The following is a 9,138-nucleotide window of genomic DNA, read 5'->3' on the forward strand; positions in this document are numbered from 1 at the left end:
TTTAAATTATGTTTTAGAGTTTTAAAAATGGTTTATCAAGTTTTACACCCAACCTAGCTATTTATAGTATGTGTGTACTTGGTATATAGTTAAAAACCGGTTCCAACGGTCCAAAAACAGCTATATAGCCGTTGGAACCGGTTCCTAACGACTACTTTTATTTAAAATTCAAAATACCCAGTGTACCCGGTTTTTGGGTACAAACCGGACTCGGTTCCTACTCTACCCGGTTCCACATGGTCCCCATATTCCCCTACCGGGTCGGGTACGATTTCTACCCGGTTCTTGACTTGAACAAGTCCCAGTTTGTACCCGATAAAAAAACCCGGTTCCAAACCGGTTCCGGGTTTTAAAAATACCCTGTGTGTGCACGTCTACACCCTCCATAAGTTTAGTCACTCCAAGTTCTCATATCAACATTTATTTGAAAGCAAATTCTATCAAAAAACATTTATAAACGAGCAAAAAACGATCGTATACATGCATGTGAGACACTAAATTACAAATCAAAATCTATAACACCATTAAATAACTTACAATAACAATTCCAAATACAGTTAGCATAAGAAACATGCGTTCCTCGTCCTTGATGTATCCCTATCTTCAAGACCTCGTACAAACGACCTTATGGCTAGGTGCTCGGATGCATATGTCATGAACGATGCAAATGTTAACCCTCCCGCAACCATCAAACCTAACCTGTTGATGCAACAAAACATAACACCCTACAGTTACTGATTATTTAAATATAATAAGACATTAAATAACAAAAAAAGAATGATGTACCTTGAAAATAAAGCTGTAATCCCTAAAATACAAGGCACGGAAGGGGTTGCAATGGCTAAATGCCATTCCTAGCCCATAATACCATGTTGTGTCACATGACACCTGTCGCTGATGACCTACAAAACAAAAAAGATTTTAGAGTGTCTGCACTATAGAGGTGGTTGGGTAACATGTCAAAACAAGTCGTCATGTATGTGTTGTGAATGACCCAAGCCAAGTTGGGCTTGAGCTAGAAGCTCAACGAGCCCGCTTGGCTCAGCTTGTTTATTTTAACAAGCTGAAAAGTCAAGCTCAACTCACAGAAAAACCGAGGCAGTTCGAGGCTCATCGAGCAGGCTCGTTAACTTTTTATTTTATTTTTTGGAACTTTTTATTTTTTTACACATTGAAGAAAAACCTCATCCCTCTCTTTCCTGTATTAGGCCCCATGTTACCACACCGGCGGCATGGGGACATAAAAAAGGGGATTCTATCAACTTGTTCCGACCTGAGATAATAAGCTCATGAGCTGTCTTAAGAGAAAAATTAAATAAAAAAAGATACAATTTTGTGTATTTGAATCTTTTTGTATTCGAATATTTATTCGTTTTTTTTTTTCAAAACCGAACATGAAACTTTGGTTTCATTTGGCTCCTTTATGGACAAATGCTAGATTTAAGATGTTAGGAATTGTCTTTATATGATTTCCAATGAGATCATAAAAGAAGTAAGTTGGAAAGGAATCCATTGGTTAAACAGAGTTGCCCGGAGAATGGGATATATGAAAGGCAAAAAATAAAATAACTTTTTTAACGTACACACAATGCAAAGCTTAACTAGGGAATTTATAATACTATATGTATTATTTTAATTTTTTCTTCACTTTTTAAAGATTTAAGGGGATGATTCAAAATATAATGTGTATTATTTCTGTTTTTTTTTAAACATTTTATGTTATTATTGTAATTATTATATGTATTAAAATTTGGAGTTTAATTTAAACAAGGCAAACAAGCAAGCCAGGAGACGAGCTGAGCCAACCCAACCCTAGCTTGTCTGCAGACCAATCAGGCTAGGCTCAACTCACTTAAAAACGAGCTTTTTCCGAAAGAGCCATGAGATTTTCAAACAGCCCAAGTCAAGATATGACGGGGGTCAGGTTACCTAAATTACATAATATTCAAAAAATTATTAACAAGTAGTGTAGAATCATATTATTTTAATAAATTCTTTAAAAGGCTTTATTATGTATTAAAAATACAGTTTCAGCAACTTCTGACCCATCTGATCTGTAACTATTCTAGCAAAAAAGAATATTTTACGAGCTTCACCAATTAGAGATAACCCAAATGATCTATTCATAAGTAAAAAGGTCAAAACTGACATATCTATGATTCTATAAGAATGTGTTGTATGAAGTTCAAATAAAGAACAAACCTTTTTCAGAATCATAATCTACAGATCCTGACCGAGAGGATCCTCCTTGATTGGCAACCATTTTCCCCCACTTATATATTAATTGTAAATAACCTCCAAAAAGCAGGAAAAAGCCCGTAAAAGTCCATTCGTACATCAAAAGCAGCCGTCCATGGTTTGACTTGCCTAGGTACAACCGAACCACCGATAACAAGAGCCACCAATGCAGCTAGAAAACAGAAGAAAATAGAAACCCCACCAAGAAAAGCAGGCACCTTTGCATGTGCACCAGTTGAAAACTATATAAAACAATTGTGTTAGAAATTTTACCATGTGTTGTGAATGTTTGGATGAATTTTTCAGTATTGATTGTGATATCGAATAGTCAGGATTAAGGATATGAATAAACCAAACAGCACGTGAGCTGCTGGAGATCGGCTCAATAAAAGCTTGAATCGAATTGTACTTAACAAGCTTGAGCCCGAACACGAGCCTAAATATAAGCTTGTTTAATGGACGAGCCCCAGCCCAAGCTTGAACTTCATTTATCAAGCTCTAGCAGGCTCGTGATTTTTATTTAGTATACTAAATGCATATTTATATAACTAGTAATATATTTATAATATTATGATAAAAATAACTAAATATATGTTATGAGATATATAAATATTATAACTGAAATAAATATATAAAATCATTTTTAGTGTATATCAATTAACTAATAAATAATAAAGGAGCTGAGCTCGAGCTTTAGAAATAGGGCTTGAAACAAGCCAAGCTTGGGCTCGACTCGGCTCATTTACATATATTTGTGAGCTACTTGATATCGACTCACTAAAAGCTCAAACTGAGCCGAGCTTAAACAAGCCAACGCCCAAGCTAAAGCCTAACAATAAGCTCGTTTAGTACACATGCCCAAGTTTCAATCATTGACCTCAAGTAGGCTGTTGGGCCTAAACAAGCCTATAGGCTATAACTTCAATAATTTTTTTTTAACATATTAAATATAGATTTACATAATGCTCTTTATTATATACAAAAATATGATAAAAATAACAAAATAAGTTATATTATGTTATGTTAAAAAAATTATAATGATAAATATATAGACAAGTATATAATAATAACCATAATAAATGATAAAACGAGCCAAGCTCAATCCAAGCTCAGGGTTGAAAAATTACTCAAAAAACAAGCTCAAGTTTGAAATTAAAATCGAAACGAGCCAAGCTCAAGCTTAGGCCGGCTCAGCTCGTTGACAACCATAATATCCAGGACACATTTATCTTTATTTCAATTTTGAATGATTTTAGTTTTGCAGCTTGTATAAAATAATAAAATCAAATCAAAATTACAATTTGTTTTTTCCAAACACTAAAAACTAATTATTGTGATCAAAATGCTAAAATCGATCAGATAATCTACTCCAAAACTTAAATCCAAACAACTGCCTATATTTGATCAAATTTGGCAAACCAAGAATATAGGAAAAAATAAGAACCTGTTGACTAGAATTGATGGTAGATGAAGATACTGCAGAGTATGAAAGAGAACCTCCTGATTTGAATTTGTAGTATATGTGTCGGCCATGATCACATAGAGAACGTGTCTGAACCAAACATGCAAAATAGATCAAGACTTAGATAAATAGGATAAAAATTATTTATAACATATAAACAAAAGATATTAAAATACCAACCTGAAGAGAAGAACGATAATAACAGATAAGTGAGGACCGGAAGCAGAAACAGAAATTTGACTAGAAATTCATCACGAGGATTTCTACCACCCCTAGTTCCTGGAAGAGTTTCCTCTAGTTGATCTCTAATATTCTGTCCATTTCAAACAAAAAAATATTCATAAATTATATTTTATCACCAACTACAAAAAGAAAAAACCAAAAAGAATCACCAAATAGGACAAATGGGTCAAGAGTCATCCAAAGTTAATTTTAGACAAAATCGCAAAAGTGGTCCTTTATGAATGAACGTTTTTTCAATGGACGTTCTTTAGCGAACTTAATAGCAGAAAACATCCTTTACATTTAAAAACTCTATCACATTTTGTCCTTTGACCTTAACCCAATTAAAATTTTCCGTTAAACCTGGTCATGTGCAAGGCACATGAGGGTATTTTAGTAACTTTACATGTTAATTTAATTACTAATATCCACATATATATATATATAACAATCCCACACTCTCTCTCTCAATCTCTTCACTTTCTCTTAGCTCTCTCTCTCCTAGCCACCACAACCTCCACCTATTTTAACCTCTCAGAGTGCTTTAAATTGGCACAAAACTTTCCACATTTGAACAAATCATCAATATTTTTAACCACAATTGTGTCAGCATCAAGGTACACCACTGCAAACAATTCAAAAGACATGGCAAATACGTGATAAAGCAAACAGCAGTAGGTCATGTTGACAATTCAACAGTAGTGTTACCTTTTTTGTAATCCGTCATGTTGAAAATCTTGAGCTTGGTGTAGACACCCCAAAACCTGGTAGGTCGAACTTGATTAGGGTTTGTGTCACAATCCAGCCATCAGCCTGCATATTGAAACACATAACAAAATCCAACAGCTGGAATTAGAGCAACAGATTTGATTTTACAATCCAGATCAAGAACACAAACACATAGAAATGCCTTGTAATGTAAATAAACAATCTGAATCTTCAATTGAACATCAGATGGATAAATGTATTGAAAAAAAGTAACCTTGAGGATGTTCTTGGCGTAGGTTGAAACACCATCGGAGACCAAAACGACCATGTCTCTGGTGGTTTTTGTATCCCGAATAGACTTTCCGAGAACACGAATTCATCGCCGTACAGAAGAGTAACATAGGCTTCATCTCTAGACCAAGATGATGATTCAGAAACAGGAGCTGATTCGACTACATGATTATTATTATTATTATTATTAAGAGGAGCTAATACTAATAAAAGAATGAACCCAAACCCTAATTGACTTAATTTCATGTTTTGGGAGGCAATAGAACAGATAGATTGGGATTGTAATGAAGAATAATATTATTAATCAGAATTTAGAAAGGGTTTATTAAAAGTTGGGGGGTTTGAGTTTGGATTTATTTGTCTACAAGTGGAAGAAGCGTCAAACTTGGCAACGCACTCCCTTGTTTACTTAACTCGTCGGATATTCGTTTTCCAGATATTCACGATCCGATCTCGTTGCTTTTTGTGTTTACCCACCATTATAATTATATATATATATATATAATACGGGTTTGTATTCTTTTTTCGTTTCTAATATTCATATTTTTTTGCATTTTAATTTTATTTATTATTAAAAAAGTTAATTATATACTTAGGGTTTGATGATGAAATAGTTTCATAAATAACTGACATGTTATAACCCGTTTAAAAACTATGAGTTTGGTGAGACCTGTGATCCGTTTATTTTTTTTACTATAAAATTGTTTATTATTATAAATAATATATTTTTCTTAAAAAATTGAATATTAATATTTAGTATCTCTATTTTATAGGATTTGCATATCAAATACTTGGTGAAATTTATTTTTAGAATAGTGAGATATTATAACCTATTTAAGGTTATATGGGTATGGTGAGACACATACCGTGAATTCGGGTAAAATGTGTGACAAGTCTTCATTTACAAATAAAACAATATTGTGGCTTGAGTAAATGTAAGAAACAACCATAGAGCTTTTAAATGTTTTGTTTATTTACGGAAGTTGTTTTATATTATTTGTTTCTAACATTTATTTTTTTTAGAGAAATCTGCATTTTGTCTCCCTGGTTTATATCCACGTTCGATGGGTTTACCCCTGAAAAAGATTTTGCGAAGTTTGGGCCCCTATGTTTCTCCGGCGAGTTCCTCTGACTCCTACCGTCAGTTGACCTGTCGTTGACCCGTTAAAAAAAAGAAAATTACTATGTTACCCATGATTCCTTTATAACTAATCGATTTACCCTCTTTCCCTTTATGTTACCATCTCCGAAGATTCTCTCAACCCTTTAATATTGCATTATCCGGCGACCGATTGACGGATGTCTCAATCCAAGTCAAGTCAATTCTCCTCGGGTTCACCTTCCAAGCCTTGCCGTGCAGATGAGCTTTGTGTGAGATGTTCATGTGGTGCCACGACATGTTACCGGATATCCAGGACCGATGCAAACCCGGGGCGTCGATTCTTGTGCTGTGTAAGTTTTAATTACTCATGAATTAGGGTTCTACTCTGTTAATCGATAATGATTTGGTCTGTCGTGTTGCTTAGGTCAATTTTAGGGGTAATTGTTCTAATATGTGAATCGAATTAGGGTTGTTTGTTTGTTGATATATTTAGTCCGTTACAGAAGGGGAGTTGTGGATGGCTAAAATGGGTTGATGATCCCACATGCCCTAGTTGTGAAAAGGTAATTCAAGCAATGGTGAAAATGATGAACAAGAAAGATGATTTTGCAAGAATGAAAACCAAAGAAGTAACAAGCTTGAAGATGTTGCTAGGAATTAGTTGGTTTTTGTTCTTCGTTTATGTGTGTTTTTATTGATTAGCTTTTAACATTATCTTTGTAGTATGGGATAATGTAATCTTTGTTGTTGTTATTTTAGTTTATGTTAAATTTTAGAGCTTCTTGTTTCATCTATTTACTTTAAATTTGTGTTCCACATTATCAGTCATGTTGCAGCCATGATGAAACTGAGAATGTTGAGTTAGGGAAGGATGATGAGAATGTTGAGTTAGGGAAGGATGATGAGAATGTTCAGTTTGACCAAGACAAAAGTCAAATGGAAGACAAGGAATATCAATTGGGTGAAGATGAGTTAATGGCTTATTTAGTGCAAGAAGATGACTTATTTAGAACAAGTGAAGAACATGAAATGGATCATGTTGATGATTATGACCCTGAGGTTGTGAAAGCAGCTTTCAAGTACACCAGTGAGCCGGAAGAAGATTACTATCATGATCCATATGAAGACGATCCAGTGTGGGACTCTGACTGGTCAAATGATGATTGTTATTGGAAGTGTCATTATAGTTGGTTTCTAGTATTGTTTGCATTTAAATTGTACTTTAATTTGACATGATTAAATCTATTGTAATGTTTGCATGATTTGCCTACATGCTACTAGTTTTAAAAGCATTAAACAAATACTGTCAAAATAGCATACAGACCATCATGTCCCAAATCAAACACACATGCTACAAGTCTTAAATTGTTTCAAACACAAACCATGATAACACACACATCGTACCAGCAAGTTCAAACAAAAGTCTTAAATAGGATCAAACACACACCATCAATCTAACTCAAACAAAACTTTATGGTTGGCATCATTATGGTTGAATTGGTGCCCTGCAAGTTCTGATGTTGTGTCCGTAACCTCCACATCTTCCACAACTTTTTTCATGCCCCAACCTGGTAAGTCTTCCTCCTGCAGAAAACACTTCCTGAACCTCTTCAATCTTCCTCTTCCTCTTCTTGCTAGCTGCCAATTTCTTCTTCTCACCTAGTGCCTTCTTCCTGCTCTTCTTCGGTCTGCCAATCTGAGTATGATGTTTAGGTGGAGTTAATATTGTTGGGCATTTTGAGGGTGCCCACATATCAGGGCCTGGTATGGGCCTGATTTGGTGATTATACACCTTCTTCCAAGTGTCTAACCAGTAAGCTTCATCAACCCACTTCTCCAATGGACCGACATACATGTTGTTTTCTATCATGTTATATAGGGCTGCCACAGAATGTTTGCATGGCATACCTGTCAAGTCCCATCTCCTGCATGTGCAAGTTCTATCCCCCACATTCACCACACATTGGCTTTTCAGACTTTTAACCTATGAACATATTTGCATATTAACAAAATATTGATTGTAATATCATAGTCATGCAAATATTCATACTTGGTAAGTCACTTCATCAACCATCATAACCATCAATTTGCTTGCTTCTGTTTGGATTTCATCCCATGCTTTTTGTTGCTTGCGGTGTTAATGGGCCCCTTGCAGTGGCTTGCATCTTCTTCACAGTCACAATCCTCATGGTCAAATACTCTCTAATATACTCCAAACATGTAATGATCGGCTTGTCTCTTGCTCCAACAAGTTGCTTGTTGAAAGATTCACAAAGATTGTTCAGCAACATATCACTTTTTGCCCTTCCTGAAAAATGTGATCTTGACCATCTTGCTGCCGGGATCTCACTAAGCCAGAGAAACATATCAAGATTTGTTTTCTTAATCTCCTCCATTGCCATGTTGAAGTAGGGGACAGAAGTGGCCGATGCTGCCCTATAAAACAAGCCTTTATACAAATCTCTCCTCCAGGTTTGCCTCAAGTTCTCATGGATGTTTCTACAACAAAACCGATGCTCTGCCCTAGGGAAAACACTCTCAACTGCTTGAATAAGTCCCTACAACAGTCAATCACCATAATTAGTGTACATGAGTTAGCCTATTACAAATATATCCTACGTGTACATACATTTTGTCGGTCACTTATGAAAGTAAAATTGGTATCATGAGGCAAGTCAAGATCATCTCCAAGGAGATCTAAGAACCATTTCCATGAGTCTGTGCATTCAGCTTCCACTATTGCAAAGGCAACAGGATACAAGCAATTGTTACCCGCCCGTCCTGACAGCAGTCAAAATCTATCCGGGGTATTTCCCTTTCATAAGACAACCATCCAACCCAAGAAGTTCTCTACCAAGCAATTTAAATCATTTAACCAAAGCAGCATAACACACATATATCCTTCTAAATTGCCTTGTTTTAAGGTTAGGGTTAGCACATGGTTCAACATCTAATTTAATGGTACTACCTGGGTTTGCTTTAAGAAGCTCATCAATATAGGATCTGAGGTGGGTGTATTGTTTGGTGTGGTCACCATCCTTCCTTTACAAGGCTATTGTCTTTGCTCTTTTCATCTTGGATTCAGAAAGTTGTACTTGATGCATCTGCTGGAATT

The 9,138-nt window shown here is 35.3% G+C and overlaps 1 pseudogene across 1 annotated transcript; it reads right to left on the bottom strand.

Moving 5' to 3' along the window:
* Window positions 1-469: 469 nt before the first annotated feature.
* Window positions 470-5,180, bottom strand: LOC143589634 (inositol phosphorylceramide glucuronosyltransferase 1-like; annotated as a pseudogene). Its single transcript, XR_013145318.1, has 8 exons — window positions 4,905-5,180; window positions 4,631-4,735; window positions 4,477-4,547; window positions 3,881-4,013; window positions 3,683-3,790; window positions 2,203-2,480; window positions 787-902; window positions 470-699 (listed from the first exon to the last, which is right to left on the bottom strand). The product of XR_013145318.1 is annotated as an inositol phosphorylceramide glucuronosyltransferase 1-like (transcript).
* Between the last annotated feature and the right edge of the window lie 3,958 nt (window positions 5,181-9,138).

Source organism: Bidens hawaiensis, unplaced genomic scaffold, assembly GCF_021521415.1.
Source record: "Bidens hawaiensis isolate Kalapana, Puna unplaced genomic scaffold, B.hawaiensis_p1.1 tig00037675_1, whole genome shotgun sequence".
NCBI lineage: Eukaryota > Viridiplantae > Streptophyta > Magnoliopsida > Asterales > Asteraceae > Bidens > Bidens hawaiensis.